The sequence below is a fragment of the Pezoporus flaviventris genome, unplaced genomic scaffold, assembly GCF_033815535.1.
Source record: "Pezoporus flaviventris isolate CSIRO_AGI_PZ_B2104156 unplaced genomic scaffold, CSIRO_AGI_Pfla_v1 ptg000007l, whole genome shotgun sequence".
Lineage (NCBI taxonomy): Eukaryota > Metazoa > Chordata > Aves > Psittaciformes > Psittacidae > Pezoporus > Pezoporus flaviventris.
Window position 1 is genome coordinate 42,297,324 of NW_026892555.1, and position 21,401 is coordinate 42,318,724.

At 40.9% G+C, this 21,401-nt stretch overlaps 1 long non-coding RNA gene across 2 annotated transcripts; it reads left to right on the forward strand.

The window, feature by feature from the left end:
• The first annotated feature begins 14,552 nt into the window (after window positions 1-14,552).
• On the forward strand, window positions 14,553-21,184 carry LOC133266860 (uncharacterized). 2 transcript variants are annotated; one of them, XR_009742540.1, is made up of 4 exons: window positions 14,553-14,726; window positions 16,566-16,661; window positions 18,222-18,424; window positions 20,691-21,184. It is a non-coding gene; the product is annotated as an uncharacterized LOC133266860 (long non-coding RNA). The 2 variants fall into 2 exon arrangements; XR_009742539.1 differs by lacking the exon at window positions 20,691-21,184 and adding an exon at window positions 19,128-19,243.
• Window positions 21,185-21,401: the final 217 nt, after the last annotated feature.

Below are 21,401 nucleotides of genomic sequence, written 5' to 3' on the forward strand. Positions count from 1 at the left end.
CAACTCATCTAAACAAATGTCAGTTCAAAAACATACCATCTAATGCAAAGAGATTTCTGGGTCTAGTTCCAAGCAAATTTTTGCCACACTAAGTCAAATCCCACCAAGCAGCAGTCATGTTAGTACTGTATGACACCAAAGCAAACTAGCCCCGTGTTCTTCCCCCCACCCCTTTTCAGATCCTGAGTTAGCTCACCTGAGGGACGTCTATGCTGCTTTACCTTAGAGATATGCATTTTCATATCCCTGCCTTTTCTTACAGCCTATAGATGTAAACCTCCTTGGGCACAATCAAATTGTCAGATAATAAATCCAAAGAACATCAAGAGGTCTGACAGCAAGCTTCCACCTATGCAACTCACGTCTATGTGGTAACAAAGCATGTATCTCATTTCAGCAAGTGAATATAAACATCATTTCTCTAGTTTAGTTTTCTCACAGCAAAGATGAAGTGACATCATTGGCACATCTGTACTGGTTCAGAAGTGGAGGAACAGAGCAGTTAGATCCTTCAGTTGATACAGAGGGAGGCAAAAGCTAGATTGAGATACTCAAAAGGCAGCTCCTGTCCCAGCACAGAGAGGCATACAACCCAGGGTACACTCGACACAGCTCTTATTTCCCTCAGCTCCTGCCAGGCTTTAAAATGCATTTCCTACCAAAGATTTGAAAATGGTTTGTATTTGACCCACAGCCTTTAATAAACATGTGGAGGAACATAGCAGAATGGATTTAGGGAAGAAAGCTTTCCCATTGTTCTGAAATGGGTTAACAAATACAGGCTACAGCTTTTGAAGAATTTATAATTCCCATTTCGGCCCCATATCAGTACAAACAATGAAAAGTGAACTTGATTTAACTTTGACTTCTTGTATCTCCAGTGGAAGTCCAAGGAAAAAAAAAGTCACCGAGAACAGTCACTGAGACACTATTTTCTAGAGGATTGGGTAACATGGCTGTTCCTGTGGGATTTCAGAGAGGCTGACTGCAAAACATCATTTATTTGATTTCCATCTTCAAAACAGGCAATCCTCAAACTCCTGACAAGCAAACCCATGAACTCCCTGTTTCATAGTGTACGTGTCCACCTACACTAATCTAATATGGTTTTCTGCCTTTGGTTTCCAGGCTACATGTGATCCTAGACTCGCACAATAGGCAGTATTTAATATTGCCCAAGTGGCCTTAAATAATCCTTTCATTTTCAGTTGCCATTAATCCATGAAAGGAAAGAAGAGGCCGCCTGGACTAGCACTTTCTCAGTTTGTTCTATCGTGAACTGGTTTTTCTCAATGGGATTGTGCACACAAGCAGTAAAGATAGCTATGCCAGGAGAGGAGGGAGGAAAGGAAAGAGGCTTTTTACCCCTGAGGGCTTTTCCGCTTTCCTCATCATTTTCTGCATGATATACCTCCTCTTTTCATTGCCCAGCAGGGAATCCCAGAGGCCAGAGGCAAATTTTCCCTTTCGTCTTAGAGCATTCACGATGGATTCTTGTTTTAAGAAGAGGTTATTAGTTGTTTGCTCTTGAGTATTATATCATCACCATTACAGCAGAGCTGGTCTCATTCTAAATTTCGTTTATTCTTTGGCACACACAAGATATCTTGGGTTACACAGCTAACATCCCTTTGTGCACCAAAGTCAGTGAAACCCTTTCCATTTGCTCCAGTGGTGGCAGATGAAAAGTTGCAAAGTTGCTAAAAAAATTATCTATCTCCTTTGGGCTTAATTCTGTTTCCACTGGTAAAATTCCCTCTGGCTTTGATAGGAGTTGCTTTAAGTCCACTGATTTAAACAGCTTTTTAGAAACCATGAGACTCTTCCATTATCATACAAGCTTCTGCTTGATAAGGAATGCGCATAGACCTTGAAGTCTGTTTAGGTTGTACCTTGTTAGTAGAAGCTGTCACTTCAAAATATCTTGGCTACTGTTTGTATTTTCAGAACTTACACTATAGTCCATGCAAGTTACAGTAGAAATAACAAAAGGTACAATATTTCAAAGAGGCATGCAGTTCAGAACAGTACCTAATTCATTTTTTAAAACATTATAGTGTTTGCAAGTTCCTGATAAATAATGGAATATTGCTGATTCTGATTAGAAATTTCGCCAGTGAGGGCTTTTACATATATATTACCTTTCACAGCCATTTTCAGCCCATTTTTATATAAGTAAGATTCACTTCACCTAAGCTCATCTCAGTATTTAACTTCCCAAGGCTCATACAGCAAGCAAAAGATTGCTTTGATGCTCTTCCAGTTTTTTAATAACATTGATGTGCAGAAAAAGATCCATTATTTAGAAATACTCTGTAGTAGCCATATGCATGGATTAAACATTATTTTTATCATTTCTCTTTTTTTCCTCTAAGTCTTTGCTTAGTAAATTAAGACATTTAATCATGCACACAGAAAATCAATCTTCCATATACAAGGAATCTGGTTAGGAGGTGCTTTCTCTTTATTTGGGGTGGTTTTGTTATTGTCATGCCTGCAGGATTATTTTTCCCCATCCCAAAATAGTTTGTGTTATCATGTATTAACTTCAACAAGGTCAAGAAACTACAACCAGAAAACTCTCAATGTTCAAAGAAGAAAAAAGGCACCTTTTATCTTATCTGTTCCACACATACTTTTAATTCTGAGTCTGACATCATTGCTGGCAAAACCTTCATAGTTACCAGAGAACTAACAAGTTCACTCTGGTAATGAGCTTCAAAAAGCAAACTTACCAAATCTCTGTTTACAGATGTCAGCATTGAAGAGTTTGAAAGCTCACAGTATTACCTGCTATTCCTTAGAATACCGACTTTAACTTTTCCACTCCCCATTGCTCTGTTAGCTCTGGAGATGGAGTGCAAGAACTCCAATACAAACGACCAGGCTTACTTTGTAAAGAGTTTCAGACCTGAATACAGTTCAAATCAGGCTAGCTCACTTCAAATTATTTCAGGCTTGCTCTGTATACTTGATAAAATTAACTAACTCTCTGTTCAGTTCTGTTCCCACCACCACTCTCTGGGACCAGAGATTCCAATATTCCAACATTTCAATTCATAGAGCACAACAGAAATGAAATGACATGTAGGTTCTTGAAAACAATTCCATTTTACACAAACATTTCAACAGCTCTTTTCAGATGTTTTACATATCTCTAGGTTTGCCACTTACACCAGAGCAGGATCTATCTTTGCCGCTGAGTTACCTGGATAGACTGTCCATATTTATTAACCAGCTAATTTTTGCAGTGAATGTCAAGGATTGATGCCTGATATTTAGGAATAATTGTCTCCACAGAACAAGGGCCTGCAGTACCGTTGGATTTTCCTTTCAAGGTTAGCAGGATCAGGTCATTAAGGGAAGTCTGTGTCCTGTTATGCATCACAGAGCACTCACATCTGCTTTCTCTGCTTTTGCGCAGTATTCCTGTTCTCACACAGGTAACGCATGCTCCAGCAGCCAACAGCCAAATATGCCTTGTGTGTTTATATCCCCAAAACTGTTTAGGCAAAATTCTCAAATGTGATCACCTGCCATTAGACCAAGAAGATAATCATTTCTGAACACCTACTGAAGTGCTGGGATCAGCAGAGGTGCCAGCAAGCAGTCACAAGGGTACATCTTACACGTACCCTTGGGCTGCGAGACAACCCTGTGCTGTCTCCTAACAGGAGCTAAGGCAAAGCAGAAGCACTCACACAAAGGTCTGCAAAGGCAGAATTAACAGCAGCCTCCAGGGCAATCAGGATGGCCCTGCAAGAGAGAGCAGCAGGTGTTCAGCTTTTCCTCTCCTACCCCACCACAAAAGCTCAGTTTCTGTCTTTATTAATTTTTCCCCGGGTTAGTCGTGCTTCATCCTGACATTTTGTTTGTTTGTTTTGAGCAAGAACAAGGCAGCAACAGCCTCATCAGGTCTTCAAAACTGCCATTGTATGCCACAAGTGGGAAGGAACTGGTTAGTCAGTTGGAAAGGGAGCCACTCAGGGAGGAGGGGAGGCAAGAGGGGCTGTGGACAGGATGGGAGAAGCAGGATGGCTGCCACTGCGCCCCTCGAGGCCATTACACGAGCTCTTCTGCTCTCTCTATGCACCATGACCTTCTCTGTGTATTAAATAGGGTTGTTTTGTTTTCTTCGAGCAAGATGATTCCTGCCACGTATTTGATATTAGAATCTCTCTCTAGTGGTTTGCAAATATTTGATCCCCTAGGGCTTGCGATGCTGGATCCACTAATGATTCACACAATGGCATTAATGTCATTCATGGATTAAACCACATTTCCTTACCCTACAGGGTGAGAGCGAGATGGGAAGACTGTGGCTAACATTAGGAAAGGACTGGGTGGGAAATAAAAATTGAAGTATTCAGGTCAAAAGACAGTGGGTGGCTAAATAAAAATCCGTGATTTCTGATCATCTTGGAGGTGGGTGAACAATAGAGATTTCGCCCTCAAATGCCTGAGAACCCAGCACTAAAAAAATATGGACAATAAATGACCCCCCAAGTGAGCAATTTAAAACCATTCTCTTTGAAAACAGTTCTTGAAAACAAGTTGGCAGAACAGTTGAATCTCCCCACAGCAATGCATCATGAGATCACGTACAAGGAAACAGCAGAAGTATCAAAGCATGCTTTACTAGAGCATGCCCTCAGTTGCTCTGCTTTCTGAAGCTAGGCAGCCCAGACTAGTGCCTAACGGCAGAGGCTGTGTGAAGAGCTAGGTAGACATTGCCAGCTAAACAGTGGCTCAATTCCTTCTTGCCTTTGAGTGGTAACTGGGGCTTTTAATTTTTAATAATTTAAAATAATCACAGCAGACTGAAAGTAGGAACTTACATTTAATTGAGAATGTGCATGTAAATTCTGAAGGAACATTTCATACACTCATTTCCAGGGGAGCTTCCCCAGTAAATGGTATGAGGAAGGTGAGAAATAACACAGGAATGTTGGATACTACAACTTCCAGGAGGACAGAGGGACTGAGCCAGCCTATTTAGGCTGGTATGCAGGAGCACCTTTACCCAGAACAAGACAAAACAAAGCAAAAAGGCTGAAACAAAAGCAAAAAGCAAAAACCAGAGGTCTCTGAAGCAGTGCGTAAGAATTATCTGCCTGTAGGGGGATGCCAAGAGCACCAAAGCAGTCAACTCAGAAGAACATGCCAGAGAAACTTCCAGCAGAAAGGTCTGTTCCAAGGCTGGTTCAGAACTAGGTGACTCAGAGGGCCTCCCCAGCTCTGGGGTGGAAGAAATAGGACAGATTTCCAGTTCCCTGCAAGAAGAAAAACAACACTTGAATGAGATACCAGACTAATAATCAAGGTGCACTTCTTGTAATCTCAAAACATCCATACTGAGAAAATACATGTTGTTCTCTCATTAACAAAACACAGTAACTGGGGCTTCCATCTTGATGTGCGGGTCTGGTTTATACACAGGAGAGCCTCAGGTCCAGCTTCAGTTTTGTGGGTGCCAATCCTACCATTTAAGGATTTGACGTCGGAGACAGCTACTCCTCTGAGCCACGCCAACTGACGTGATTTCCCAGTGCAGTCCCTTTACACCCACAAATCAGGTGCTGAAATCCCGTTGTGGGATAGTAAAAATGCTGGCACAACTGGCTGCCAATGTAAAATTATTCCTGAAAATGACAGGGACAGGTCAAAGCCCCTTTAAAGAAAACAAGTCTTGGTGGCTATGCAGAAAAGGATTATATTATGCTTAGCTAGTGTGTGGGTGTAGAGAACAAGGGACAGAGACAGTCTTCCTTAGTTCGCCCTCCCTGCAGCCCCTTGCAAGGCAGAATATATAGGCAATGTTTCAACCTCAAATCCACAAACAGATTGGGATTCACTGGAGGAGAAAGAGACAGATTTCTTGTTTTTTAATAAAAGGTAGGATTAGGAAAGATGTAGGTGAGGAAGGTGTAAAACAAGCAGGCAGGCAGTCCTTACTCAGCTTTCCTCTTACATTCACTGCTCTGAAAAGTGGACAAGCCTTAGGAAGAAATAAGACACATGGCTGTGGGTAAAGGGGGGGAGGAATTAGAAACTGTAATTCAATCTAATATTTGAGGCTTGGCAAATGCACCTATGGGATTTCATGAAAACCCCCGAATCTTTTTCATTTTGGAGCAATTAACCAGATCCCAGCATCGCTGGCTCCAGTGAGCCGCTTAGCTCTCTGTTTTATTACCCATTTCCTTTCCCCCTCGCCAGCACTAGCTCCCATCCTCGCACTTGGGGAAAAAAAAAAGGGGGGGGGGAGAGAAAACCCCCACACTGTTACAATGCCACAAAGGGGCCACCACAAACAAGTGCCAGCCAGTGCATTTCAGAGCAAACACAGAACACACATAAATGAGGCTCACATTTGGATTAAAACGCTGTTGTGTTCAGGCATTTATGTGTGGCATAATTAAAAACATCCAGCCATAATTTAATAGTTCCCACCAAGCACAGACATAAAGTCTAGCAATTTTTTCCCTCTGCATATTTAACCCTTAGAGACAGAAGGAAGAGGAGGCGGGGGGCAAGGGGAGGGAGCAGGAAGCCGGGGAGGGACAGAGGTTCTTTGAACACATTTTTTCCTCCTTCCTTTGTGTTATTCCAGTTTGCTTTTCACCTTCTCTGATCTTCTGCTCCTACAAAGAGAAAGCAAGTATCCTCTGTAGTTCAACAGCAGTATGGCTTTGTACAATATCCTCAGTTTGCAGAGGATAACATCTGTAGTTGGATGCACTGATTCACAATTTGTGAAGATGCCAGATTTTTCAGGCTGAAAAATCAGCTACTAAAAAGACAGACTAATTTCACCACCATTACTCACCCTGAGTACAGTCTTTCTATTCAGAGCGGCCCTTCTAAATCAAAGGCAGCAGTGACAGGACTAAGTGCAGTGTTAGGACAAGAAGGATAATCCAGCATTTGCAGCACTGGCTAAGCATCCGGGACACCAGGGTGGGTTCAAGTCCCCGCTCTGCCATGTCACTGGTTTTCAGAAAGACTTCTCTAGGGGCATGTTTAAAAATGCCTAGCTAATAGCTATGACAGTGAGTCGTCTGAGTAAATTCCTGTCTGTACCACTGGAAACTGGCATGGTGTCAAGTTTTTCACCTCCCTCTATATCAGTTCCCTATAGGGAGATTTTGGAAGATAACATTTTCCTCCATCCCAAACTATGTTATAAAGAGAAATGTATTAAAGACTGGGATGTGCTCAAATCCCACGGCAAGGAAGAAAGTTAATAAAGAGCAGAAAATCTGCTTGGCCCTATATTTTTAAATACTGCAGTCTTCATTCAGGCAACAGCCCATTACCTTGACTCAGCTGCATAGCAGGACTTTGCTTGAGCAAGGAACACAGAATCCCAGCCCTGTTCTGGAAGAGTGAAAAGTGAAGGAAAAGCTCTGCATAAGTTCCTAATCATGGTCAGCTGTGCCCCAATTTTCCATCAGCTGTGTATATAACAATTAGTCTAGGGCCTTAAATCTATTAATCTCCAGAGAGAGAAGACTACCTATGCATAAAAAAAACATATAGTATTTCTATTGCTAGCTGTTCAGCTCTACCCTTTAAACATGTTCCAACCAACAGAAGATATGTGCAAAAATACAGAGAGAAGAAAGGAAAAGGACTTCTTGAGTAGTAATGTAAAGCAAGAAACGGGAAAACAAGCTTCTTCTGTGTGTATAGCTTTGAATTTTAAGATCACTCTGTCCTCTCTTCAGCCTTTCTTTGTGACATCCAGATCAGTATCTACTGGCCCAAAAGCCTGCAGAAAGTATATGTCAATCTTGCCATCCTGAGGAAGAAGAGGAAGTATTCAGCCTGTCCACTTGGGATTATGAAAGCTATCAATGCTGTAAACCTTCTCCAGCCAGGTCAGGAACAAGACCTTGACAGTTCTGGTACCTAACTGTAAGTAGCAGTCAAGAATCCTGGTGATGCTCACAGAATGGTTCATAACCTACATAAAGAGAAAAGAACTATGGAAGGCAGCTTTCTAAAATACCTAAAATAATGCATGTGAGAAAGGTATGACCAGCTCATATGTATCTTGCTTTTATTATATGTCTGCCAATAAAAGATACTACATCAACTTCGTCCTGAACCATTTCCTCAGCTGTACCACCAGGAGAGAAACACTGGTATCAGTGTCAGCTACTGTCCTACTGTCGAGGCAGCCAACTAACCACAGCTGTGGGTGAAAGGAAGGATTGCCCAGTGGCTGCAGCAAGGGCTCCGGACTTATGAAATGTAGTATCACAGGATCATACCTTCATTCAGGTTGGAAAGGACCTCAAGAGGTACATTCAGTTCCTGTGAGGTAAGTCACTCAAGCATATCCACTTTATAATTCAGAGCACCCAAACACTGACAGCTCTGATCCCCCTGGGCATCAGGTTTTGGTACTGTGGGACAGTGTGGTGCAGAGGCATGGAGAAGTTCTCATTCAGATATGGTGGCAGGACAGTGCCCTAGCCCCAGCACATCCCTGGCAAATACGGGTTTCTTCTTAGGAGGGCCAGTTAATCTGGTATAATATGGCACTGATGCAAATTTATTGCTACTGGCTTCAAAGACGTTACTCCTATACCTGTATGCACATATACCCTTACCCCTCCACATTTCCCCTTCCCAACAATAAACCCTTCCAGGCTGGTGTGAGAAAGAACTAAATTTAAGACTCTGACAGCCTGTAGTACTCCAAAGAGGAGACGCGTGGAGGTGCCTAAGACAGATAGATGTGTGGGGAGGGGGTTAGGTAAATAAGTTCCAAATGAAATCCCACAGACTGCAGCTCAGGACTACTGAAGCGTTGTTTTTGATTGCCACTTTATTACTGCCTTTATTGCCTCTCAAATCGATTGCAGAGAGCACGGCATGCCAAGAGAGAAGAATGAGCCCCCCTGTCCTAGTAAAATCATGGGTTTCTTCCAACTAGAAATCCTAACCCTGATCTCTTTTTATATAAATAAAAGTCAGAGCAGGTCTTGCACTGTAGCAATTTCTTACGATGTCATTTTAAAAGTGCTCTGCTGCAAACCTCTCTGCAAATGAAAACAATCCGTCTTCCCAAGGCATCCTGTGGAGCATGTAACTTTTCAGGCAAGGCGGGAGTGGGTGATGTTGAAATGAAGATGGAACAGGGTGACACAGTACACCAGCACTTCATGAGATCTGTTTTTGAAACAGTGACTCTTATAATGAGAAAAAAGCTCCACTGTGCCTTAAACATCATGAAATTGCAGACAAGAACAACTAGCTGATGATGTCCGCCAACAGTGCTTCTTTTCTTTCTCTTTCCTCCACACTAAGCAGTGAGTGCTGTGCTTCCACAAGTAACATGGTCTAATGGCATGAAGGCACACAACTAGCCCAGCAGCAAATCTGACAGCCTGCTGCTTTTGGTGTTCCACTAGAATGATAAAGTCCCAAGCACAGTGTTTTACATTGCAAGATACTACTGTGATAAAGTTTCCCAAGTGAAAAATGCTTGAAAGGCACCAAAAGTGGGGAAGGTCACAGGATGAACAGTTCTTATGAGTTGGAACTGATGCTGAGGTTCCAGCCAGTCCTAGCAAAAGAAAATCTTTTGTTTTAGTTTCAGTAATATGGGCAAAGTGGAAAGCTGCCACCTTTCCCATATAGCCATTCTGCTTTACCTTCCACACACCTTCACCATCCACCATCATTTTCATGCAACAGACTGAACCTACATATAGGACTATAAAGGTGCTAAAATGTTACAAATAAAAAGAAAAAGCAAGCTTATCTATGTATCTCATGTCACTGCAGCACCCAGACATCACCGTGATGAGAAGCACTTCTATCACACAAGCTGAACCAGGGGGCCCAGCTAACCTATTGATGTCAGTAATGAGGCTTCACTGTATAATTCACTTGCTGCTCCACAGATCTGCATCGCCACTAAAACTCAACCGCCTCTGGACTGGAAGTCATCAAGTGACTCATGTCTTGCTGCACAACGGTTGCTGTGGAACATAATTATAGTCAAGAACTCTGCAACAAACCACTACTCTTAGGAAAAAGCACAGCGGTGCTTTAATGTCCTCACAGAGCAGACGGGGACTGGGAGTCCGGCCCTGCAAGCCTGACTAAGCATATTGGTAAGGCTGTGAGCCACACCATGAAGCTTCCTGGCACCGTGTGGGCAGAAAGTATGACAGTGAGTTGTGAGGAGCTGAATTCACACTTAGAGCATGGCCCGTTGGCACTGTGGGGCCACAGGTACAACTGTAATTCGCACACACTCGGAAGGCCCTTTCCCTTTGCCAGACTGGTAACAGGATAAACAGGACTCAGGATCCAGGGCTTGAAAGAATGAACCATTGTTTTTCTTAAGACCATGTTTTAAAAAAAATAATAATAATCCCCCTACGTTTTTCTCCTGTGCTTTGCATGCTAGTCAGAATGCACTTTCCTGGGAAATGCATTACAATAACAGGCAATGTTTAGCATCACATTTGAAGTGAGCACATCCCAGTGATTAAAATCCAGGCAACCGAAATAAACACATCAGCAGGACATGCTGCATAGTACTGAACTGGGACTTCTTGGGTTTATGACTTTCTTGAACGTTAAATACTGTGTGAGAAAAACATTGCTCAAACTTAACCATCTGTATTTGGTTTCTTTTGAGTGCATTACAATCACCAGTAATCAATTTAAGCCTAAAATCAGAAAACCTGCTTGCACTTGTGGGAGACTAATTGTGGCAGTAAAAGGTGGCTTATGTAGCAATAGAATTGTTTCATTCGTTTTTTTAAGTGAACTTATTAGAAACTTGTTTTTAAATGGGCAATTCCACGTTAAAGTGGCACAGTTCATTGTGTTAAGCTAAGAGAAACCTGTTCCCCTGTAAACAGTTTTATAGATATCAATTTTGTTTTCCACATTTCAGAGTGGGAGGAAAGGTTTAAATTATTAACATTTTCAAAGCTAAAGACCTAGAGCAAAGAAAAAAAAAAAAAAGAAAAAAGGAAATTGGTTGAGTTCAAGGCCAACATTTGGCTTTGACAACTTCAAAACATATTTTCAATGCAACTTAATAGGTTAATTTTCAAAACAAAAAGTAATTTTGAATGAGAAAGCTATTCTGACAGTTCCAAAACTTTATTTCCATAATAGTTTTCAACTCAAGATATTTGTGAATGCCAACCCTTTCCCACAAACAGTCTCAATTTCTGTGAATCAGCATGTTCTGTCTTTGAGCACTTTATTACCAGCCCAATACAAAGGGGACCACCTCACGAGACCTCTTCTCCGAGAGCCTGTTGCTCTCGCACTCTCCTGGGAGCTGCCACTGCAGCGAGGGTGCTGGGTTTGGCTTCTGCCCCTCACTGAGCGATGACATCCTGCTGCCAGCTGTGGCTCTCAGCAGAAGTCTTCTGTCTGTCTCTCCAGCCAAATGCTAGAAGAAAACAGAGGGGAAGAGCACAAAGAGGTAATAGAAATGCTGCACCTGCAAGCATCACCTTGTAACTACATCTGGAGTAAAGCTTCAGACCCCTAGAAAATTCACATGGAGAAGATCAGCATGAAGAGGAAGAAGCTGGCCATGCCATCCGCAGCTCCTTGAGATCTCACAGCCCCCTGTATGGGAGTGCAGTAGTAGCCATCAAGACACCTGGTGGTGCCACAATTATATTTTAATTGTCCACACTGAAAAGCACTGAAATAGTTTCACTCATCATTTGTCTCACCTCACCAATCAATGTAACTCTGGCTTCCAGCTCATTCTCTGGCCATCTCTGGCCAAGTCCATGGTCACAGGGTGTCTGTTACCCCAGATATGTCACCTCGTGGCTCCCCAGCCTTAGCCTCAGCACAGACCCCTCAGCAGTCCTGCTTACAGCATCCCAGGGATCCTCTCATTCTCCCAGTTCCTTATTCCCCATACCAGCATTAGCAGCTGCTCTCATTGGTCTTGAGTTCTACTCACAGAAATCCCATCCCAACCAGAGCCTGCAAAAAACTGCCTTAATCCAGGGTTAAACTTCCTGCTCTACACATTAGATCTACTTGGGTGCTGATCAAGTGACTAGCTGGCTGGACATGCAAGTGTCATTCTGCAGTTTTAGCAGGTTAACCAGTTGAGGCCATACAAAGCAAAAGGCAAGCAGGAGATAGACACCTGTGTACCAAACAGGATAAAATCAAAACTTAGTTTCTAAACTGCATGCAGAAAGGCTGCCCACACCATCCCTCTCTTCCTTTCTCTAGCAGTCTTGGCATTATGGGTTTTCTGTGTGACTTGGGTGATGAAAGCCATCCAACCTTTGGCCTTACGCCTTAGAACTCCACCCAAGGCATGTTGTAATTCCCTAGAAATGCACTGTTTGTCCTGTTTTTATTGTTTAATTACACTCTGGATTTACTTTGATACGTGTCTGTTTCTTGACTAGCTACATGTGAGGTTTTGTGCCCCTGAAGGAAAGACTGGAGCACAGATGCCCTGCAACCTTTGCTGTTACCAGGATTGCGGTGCTCAACACCTGTCCTCTTCTATTTGACAGCCTTGTTAAGGGGAAAGCTAAGGTCCTACCACTAAGGAGAAGCAAGTCCCTACCAATTTGGCAGAGCAAAGTCTACTTTGTTCATACCTCAGACTGGACAACATTAGCACATCACATTGTACAACCCCAGAGTCCCAAGTATGAGTTATACTTTACAACACCTTGGTAATTGCTTAAACAAAAAGAAGTGAACAATGGAAGCAACTGAGCGCTTCTTGGAAATGCTATCCTTTTGATGCAAGCAGGGAGTATTTTTCTTCATAGATATTTATTCTAAGAAGTGACATCAGCAGACACCAAATTGAATGAACACATTTAAGACGTTAATCAGAAAAAAAAAAGGGGGGGGAGGGGAAGATGAAAAAAGATGACTGATTTGGTCAGTCATTCCAGGTCTAGACCTCACTTGGAGTATTGTGTGCAGTGCTGGTGTCCTCAACATAAAAAGGACATGGAACTGTTGGAACAAGTCCAGGGGAGGGCCACGAGGATGATCAGGGGACTGGAGCACCTCCCGTATGAAGACAGGCTGAGGAAGTTGGGGCTGTTCAGCCTGGAGAAGAGAAGGCTGCATGGAGACCTCATAGCAGCCTTCCAGTATCTGAAGGTGGCCTATAGGGATGCTGGGGAGGGACTCTTCATAGGGACTGTAGTGATAGGACAAGGCATAACAGGTTAAAATTTAAACAGGGGAAGTTTAGATTGGATATAAGGAAGAAGTTCTTTACTGTAAGGGTGGTGAGGCACTGGAATAGGTTGCCCAGGGAGGTTGTGAATGCTCCATCCCTGGTGGTGTGCAAGGCCAGGTTGAACAAAGCCTTGGGTGGTATGGTTTAGTGTGAGGTGTCCCTGCCCATGGCAGGGGGGTTGGAACTAGATGACCTTAAGGTCCTTTCCAACCCTAACTATTCTATGATTCTATGACATTTGTGCTTTACAGTCCTTGGAACAGAGTAAAAGCAGAGCAGCCTCATTTCTCAAGGCTTGGTGTAGCTGAGCACACACAGAAATCTGTGGTGATACTAGACAAGGCTGACAAGGTAGCATCCAGTAGGAGGATAATTATTTCCATATCAAGAATTCCAAGGTCATTATTCATATAAATTTCCATGGAAGTCGTTGAGCAAAAGTTTGAAGAATTCCCCCCAAAATACAGAAGTATCATAAGGGTATTTACAGTAAATTGCAAAATATAATCAAAGCTGTGTGGTATGTTCTAGAATCACTTTCATTCTTAATAGCCATGCTGATCTAATTTTTCTTTGCTCTAGTTTGATCAGTTGCAAGAAATGTCTTACCTAGCTGAGAAATCCTTTCAAATAGGAAACTGCACTTTCAGAAGTGCATAAGGAAGGAGGAATAACAGCAGGCCCTCTCTGCAATCATCTCTTACCTCCTTCCCTTTCAGAGAAGGGAATTTGCCATTTGGAGCAAGCAAAGTCTTTTTGTTGCCTGATTCTGAGTCCCAGTTGACCAGTATTTCCCAAAACACTGCTGTCTGAGAGTTACATGTTAGGCATCTAGACATTCAACAATAACAGAATTCTTTCTCTTTTGGCAGAGCTTGTCTCAGTTTGGAAACTTTCAGCCTGAGTTTGATGTCACTTACAGCAGTCAATGTGCCCATCCAAAAAAAAAATAATGCTAAGTCAATAGAGTTACTTCAATTTCTGCTAAGGCAACAGACATGGCTACATGTTTCAAAAACTTCTGTTAGTCCATGGGTAACAAGCAAGTGATACGGATTTCATTATATCTATCTGCATATACAGATATAATATACATGCTTATTTAGTTTAACTGATGGCTTCTATTCAGGATTAAATTTGTGTAACTGTCAGATCTCAAGTACTGGGAAGGCCAGTTGTCCTCATTTCTGCCAGAAGCCTACAGAATCCCTGCTCACACTAAGGAAATAATAACCTAGTCCTTTTGGCTAACAGAAATCCTTCTGAGTGTTAAATTGCCAAACGTGAACCAGAATACTTTTGTGAGTGTCCAGTAAGAGAAGCTGAAACAATAACTGACAGGGTGTCTCTCCTATGTTAATTGTTAACTCAAAGGACTGCCCTAGGACATTGAAAATGCCCCTGCTGTTAACTGTTTATTGCAGAGGAAGGAGGGGGAGACATGATCCTGCCTCTTCAGATCCCAGAAAGCATGGATTGCAAAACGAAAGGTAAGGTAACTCTTAATAAAATCCTGGCTGATACACATGACATTTGCGTGACTCTACCCCCCTCACAAGAAAAATTACCAGTTTTTCACCTTGCATCTTCTTTCTCTTTGATCTCTAATAAAAATTAACATTGAAATAGTCTGTCTTTAAATTAAGGATTTGTACATGAAATGTCACTTGCTAGAAACAGATTTTTAGGGTTAGTCTGTAACCTCTAATATAAAACGTTATTAAAAATCACCCCGTATATTGCATGTCAAAAAATCCTAAGGATGTTTGCCCATTCAATGGTCACAACTTTACATGCTAGGAGATATTGAAGTGGCTCCATAATTACTGCAGGATGCTCACAAGGCTGTTTTCCTAACAGCCTGACGTTTCTTAGAAGTTATGGTATGACACATCAATCATGACACTTTTAAGTATAGCCAACTTACAGAATCTGTGAATCCCACAGCTGCAAGGGCTTGGAGAAGCAATTTGCAAAGTCATTTCAAAAAACTTGAGGGGAAAGTTTCATGTAGACATTTTGATGCTTTTATCACCCTTTGAGCCTGCTTTTTTTAAATTGGATTAGCTTCCTATGAAATTAGTCAACATTTAAGTAAATGAAGATCTGCTTACTTACAAATGGTTACAAACAACAGGAAATCTATCCTGTATTTAAACAAAGTCAGGGGTGGTTTCTGTTTACTTGTCTGTCACCTTCCTATTCATTCCTAAAATTTATTTATCTTTTTGACTAGTTGTGAGTCAAAGTTTGCATAGACCTGCCTGCAATTATTTCAAGGTCTCTTCCCTGAGCAGTAACAGCTAATGAGGAGTCTAGCATTGAACAACATGCAGAGGCAGCTGGTTTTCCTCCCTAAATAGATTATTTTGGGTTTATTAACATAAAATTCCATCTGCCACTTCATCTTTCAGCCATTAAGTGTTACGACCTTTTTCTACTGCCCTGCAAAGGACTTTCCTGCTTGAATAAGCCTACCTTGCCCTTCATCTTCTCATAAATACACCGATATAGGCCCATGTACACAGACTAACCCAGTAAGGCTTTAGTGGAAAAATCCTCTTATTCTGCAAACTTAACTTTTTATTTCTCATATCCTTCTCAGAAGGAAACCTTCCCACTTACTGAACAATATCATAATTTTATAAGAGGAGTGGTGATGGCAGTGGGTCATGTTTCTTGGAGAGACAGCACACAGTATCCAACCACCCTAAGTTGACTTCTTCAGAAAAATCAGTAGAATAGTGGAGCAGGGCTACAAAACCACAGTGGCAATTTTTCATGATCCATATCCCTCTGCCTCCTTCCCTCATCTTCATTACTTTGCTTCTAACAGTCTGCCTGCCACAAAGTCAAAATCTAGGCTGGCAATACAAACAGCCACTTCGGTTAATAATTTGGCAATTTTGTAATTTTGTCATTTAAATTCATAGGTAAGCAGCATCTGTCCTCAGAATTCCATAAAGATTGTGTAATACTCAGCCTACAACTATTCTGCCTCAATTTTAATGTATTTCCTTGCCCCACCTCCTGCAAAAAGAAAAAAGTTGTAGTAGCAGCTCTACGTTCCTCCACACTGAGTATCAGTATAATGCTATAACATTTCTTCCATATAACATTTCTTCCATCTTCTAATGTGCTTGAAATAGAAGAGGTAATTTATTTGCTTTTATGTCTTTTGCAATTTTCTTCAAAATCTTTCTGGCGTACCTTACTATGGTTTGACATGCATCTTGTGAAAATGTGCTCTCTTTTGTATATTCCTTATTTGGAATGACTTCCACATACTAAGTCATGTCTTTTTATTTCTTTTATTCTCTCCTAATCTGTTTAGAAATGAATTTTCACAGAGAAAATTCACACTACCTATCAAAAAGTCCCTAATACAACCCCTTATACTTCATGGCACTTTAAGAAATTCAGCATCTTGGTGGGTTTAATTTTATTTGAAAGGGGCTTCCTCAGTTTTATCTAACAGCTCTATGGCTTTTTCACTCCCAAAAGAATGTTAAGCTTCAGTATATGCTGATTGCTACTGTAGAGTCTCTTTGATAGTTCTTTTTTAAGCCATGCCAGCCACAGTAACTTGGACCTAAATTGCAAGATGTTGCTCCTCTTATTTGTTCTTTGGCCATGGACTCTAAAATTTCATTCATGGTGTCAAAAAAGAAAAAAAAATAATAATAAAAAAAATACCCCACTACACTGTCTATACAGTTTTTCATTATTAATGTGATTTTTCACTCTTAGCATATCACATTGTTATTTGTCCAGCCACCAAGTGATCAATATTGTAATCACATTATAATATTCCTTCTAATTGGAACCAACAGGCATAGTGGGACACAATTTATTTCGCTTGTTTGAACCTGATTTTTAATGTATCGTGCCACTTCTCCACCAGCAAAGCCATTCTGTTATTCCTGTATGTTTTCTAGACTAGTATTATAGCTGCTTTAATTCCTTCTGCCTATTGGCATACTTACATTTATATAATTTCTAAGCATGCCCAGAATGAACAGGATGCTTCCAGAGCGCTGAATAAATTCAGGGCACTTCTTCATGGCTGATGAGGGGTGGTGTGCCAGCTCTGCCTACATTCCATAAGAGAGAAGCCAGGTCTAGTCCTGCAGCCATCAGAGCAGCACCAGCTAGGATGATGCCAGGTCCTTCCCATCTGGAAAGGAACACAATTTCACAAGCAAAATCCCATGCTATCATCACTGACATCATTCGAGAGATCCATTCTTGCTGTTTCCTGAACTGACAGTGTGAGAGGAGAAAGGATGAAGTCATTGGTTTTTGCACAGCACGGCATGCCCCATATCTGAGGTCAGGACCTGGATGGTTTAAAGAAAAGAGAGAGAGCTTTCCTCTCCTACCCTACAACCTAAGCAAAACCTCTCAACAGCGCAAACCAGCTTATTTTAATAATTTTTAACATGGCTGTTTTTCCTGAAGAGAGCCTACCTTTTCTCTTAAGAGTGAAATACAGTAAAAACCCCGTATAATTTAACATTTATTATTCTTGTGAAAATACAACCTATTTTTAATAAGGCCTACTTGACATGAAAGCCAAGAGGTATTGGTAACTTTAAAAGGAGAACAAGCCCCTTCTTTGTTAGTGCGTTTCTGTGGTACAACCCAGAAATTCAACAGAAACCACCATCTCCATTTGGACCAGCCTCCTGATCACACAGGCTGTAACTTCTGGTTGATTTACAGTGTCTATCTTTTAGAAAGATACCCACATTTAAAGACTTCCTTATGGACAGTCCACTAAAATACTTTAGCAATTTTCCAGTAATTACCCTCGCTAACTTATTTTCCATTTGCTCCCAGGTTAAATTTGATTAGCTTTGAATGTCCCGTGTTTAGATTTTGTCAACCCGCCTTGCCAAAGAACCCTTAAGTAAGCTTCTGCTCCAATACATACTTAAAAAATTAAGATCAAACCATCTCTAGTCTTTTTTTTTTTTTTTCTGGACAGACCAAGTTATGATCCTCTCCTGCTGTTGCACTGAGGAAAAGAAGTGAGAAGCTAAAAGAACCAGAGCACAATCCAAGTGGGAATGAAGACAAACAGCGATGACACCAGAGTTGGTTTTCTCTTGCTTTCCTGAGGCAAGTACTGTCCCAGTGCCCTGTGATGCTGTGAGATGTGGAACACAACCAAACCCTCCAGCCACTTCAGTAAGTCCTTCAGGTATTAAAGCCAAAAACAACTCATGGGTGTGTCAACTTTATTAGCAATGATTCAAACAATAGAAGCTTTTTGCATGTCTGAGCAAAAGATTATTCGAAGACTTAAATCCAGATCAAAGACATGGACATCTTTGTTTTACTATTAACTGTTTGGCTATTAATAATTGCTTATATGATTCCACAAGCTAATTGACATAGAATAGAATGGAATAGAATGGAATAGAATAGAATAGAAGTCCATTCTTAAAAATTAATCATTATTTTAGTAAAACACCTGCAAAGCAGACATGCTTCTGCATTCCAAGTAAGGAACCAGGCAACTTCACAGAGCAGATTCTGGATATAAAAAGAATCCCACAGGATCTCATTTCCCCCAGTCCTACAGCACTTGCACAGGTGAACAGGACACCTCCATTCCACAGTCCATCTTTTGAATAAGAAGGCATCTTTCTGCTGCTGAAGCCACACACAAGCCAAGTCAATCGTAGACTTTTTTGAACCTGTCTGTCAAGACACTCAAAAATACAGTCCCATACCTCCTTCTTTGGGCTTTGAAAGGAGAGTAGTGACTTTGCAGTCTTCCTTTGTTGCTCTGATCATCATACAAGTAGCCTGATGAGACTTCAGTAATAAAGCAAATTCAAAAGCATATCTGGAAGGCCTGACTGGTGATTTTGGCTTACAATTTCAGATTGTAACTGGACAAACAAGCACAGTGATTTCACCTGTGTTTCTCTAACAGACATCATACATTCGATAGAGCATAACTAGATTCCAAGAGACCATCTGCTGATGTCACTAGGACTTTTCTCAAAGTAAGGGCTAAATAGGAACACAAGACTGACCCAAGGAGCAAAAGCTGCAGATGAATTTAAGTAGGAATTGATGACTATAAAATATGTAGACTTGAGGAAAGACAAAAAAAAAAGGAAAAAAGAAGGTGGTAGAATATGGTTGGAAGCATACACCAAATGACAGAAATGTACCACAATAAACAAAAGAAGCTTAAGCCTGTTCCCAGTAGCAAAATATAAAGTGTACTTTCTTTCAGTCATGCTATAGCAACCAATAAATCAAAGCAGATAAAATGTCATACAAGATCTGCACTGATTTATTTCTTTGATTTGTTACTTTTTAGAAAATAGCCATCCACAAATAAACCCAAATCAAGTCTGCTATTGCTCTTCATCAGCAGGAGGGCAGAATGTAAGATTGGGAGTTTTTCAGATGTTATTTCCCTGCAATGCCGGTGGTCTTAGGTTCCTGCCCTTTTTAAACTCTTTGCACAAGCCAGACCAGCATAACAGAGACTGGGAAGAATTAACACCATTACAATAGTAAGAGTCCAGAGCATTGGCTACAGCTAAAGAAATGGATTATATTTCCAAGTCACATTGAATAATAAGAATATTTCATGGCAATGTGTAGAATCAGTTTAAAAAAAAACCACCAGTCGCCATAAAGTTGTCTACCGACCAGATGAAAATGTAACACATAAGAACATGAAATTTAGCTAAGCAAAAAATGCATAACCAGGGCTTTTGAAAACCTTCTTTAAGACCAACAGTTAATTTACAGAGCACGGAGATACTGCATTTATCTGTTAATTATCTGCTTATGAAAGCTTGATTCTGCTTGACTTCAGCATATGCAATTCCCACCACCAACAGTGCAGAGCTGTAAGCATACACTGAAAGGACAGGCAGTATTGTAAATAAAATATTGATAGAAAAGTTCAGCTTTCTAATCATTTTCCCCCTCAAGATACTAAGTTTTATGAAATTAATTGCCTATATTTATTCTTGGATATATGGCAGGTTTAAGGACTGTAAAAATATAAAACTAAGGAAATTAAACTCTTGAGCATAAACCATGTGTGCCAAGGTTGTAAGAATGATGTAAAAGATAACCACTGTGTACCAGTGCCTTACAGTATCACCATAACTTTGGGGCTGTCGCTTGCTAAGTATGTACTTCTTTCTAACAGCACATGCAGGTTATGTGAAGCAGCACTGCTTGTTACGTGCACTATGTGACTCTAAAACTGCCATTTTATCCTGATTAAAATGCAACATCAGAAAAACTTGTTGTCACACTCTCTATTCCTAGACCTAAAATGATGTGCACTGAAATACGGATGTGCCTTATTACTGCTGCATGCACTGATGTCTTGGAACAAAGATGAAAGAATATCGAAATTATGTTTCAAATTCCTGGCATCCTAAACTGTAACTTTCTTCTCCACATCGTACAGGTTTACGTTTTAGGCAGATGGGATTCTGGCTTTTCTATTTCAATTCATGCAAACTGCATATTTTCACAAGATTTATCTTAAGGTATTTGACAAGATTTGATAAAACATCAGTAATTTCATCTTATTAATTATTCACAAATATTTTAATGACATTTCATTTAGGTGATTACTGATAGAAACTCATAACCTGACACTTCATTTTTGCAGTAATACAAAATTAAGCACCAAATCATTAATAATAATTAATTAACAACGATTACATCATGCTTATGTTTTCAAAGGCTATTTAGAGGACATTCATACAGCCCCAACAGATATGTTTGGTTTACTCAGTTTGTTCAGAGGGCACCAGTAACTGACCCAGGTTTGGGGTTGGGCCACTCAGAAATGTACTGGCAAGCCTTCTCAGAATTTTTCTTCTATCCTTATCTTACACAAGCATCCTAATCATGTCATATTACCACTAAAAGCTAGACTCTACTGAATTATTTTCAGCCCAACAAGCAGAAATAGGTGACAAACTACTCATCAGGACATTCTTAAGTCCTCTCTAAATGTATGCCTGTTCTAAACAGATTTCCATATTCAAACTGCTGATCATTTTTTATGCCTGTGGAAAGCTTCTGTCAATCCAGCGTATGGATAGTCCAGACAACCAACATAGAACAGGAAACAGTGAACTCCACTGTGAAAGCTGGGAGAATAAAAATT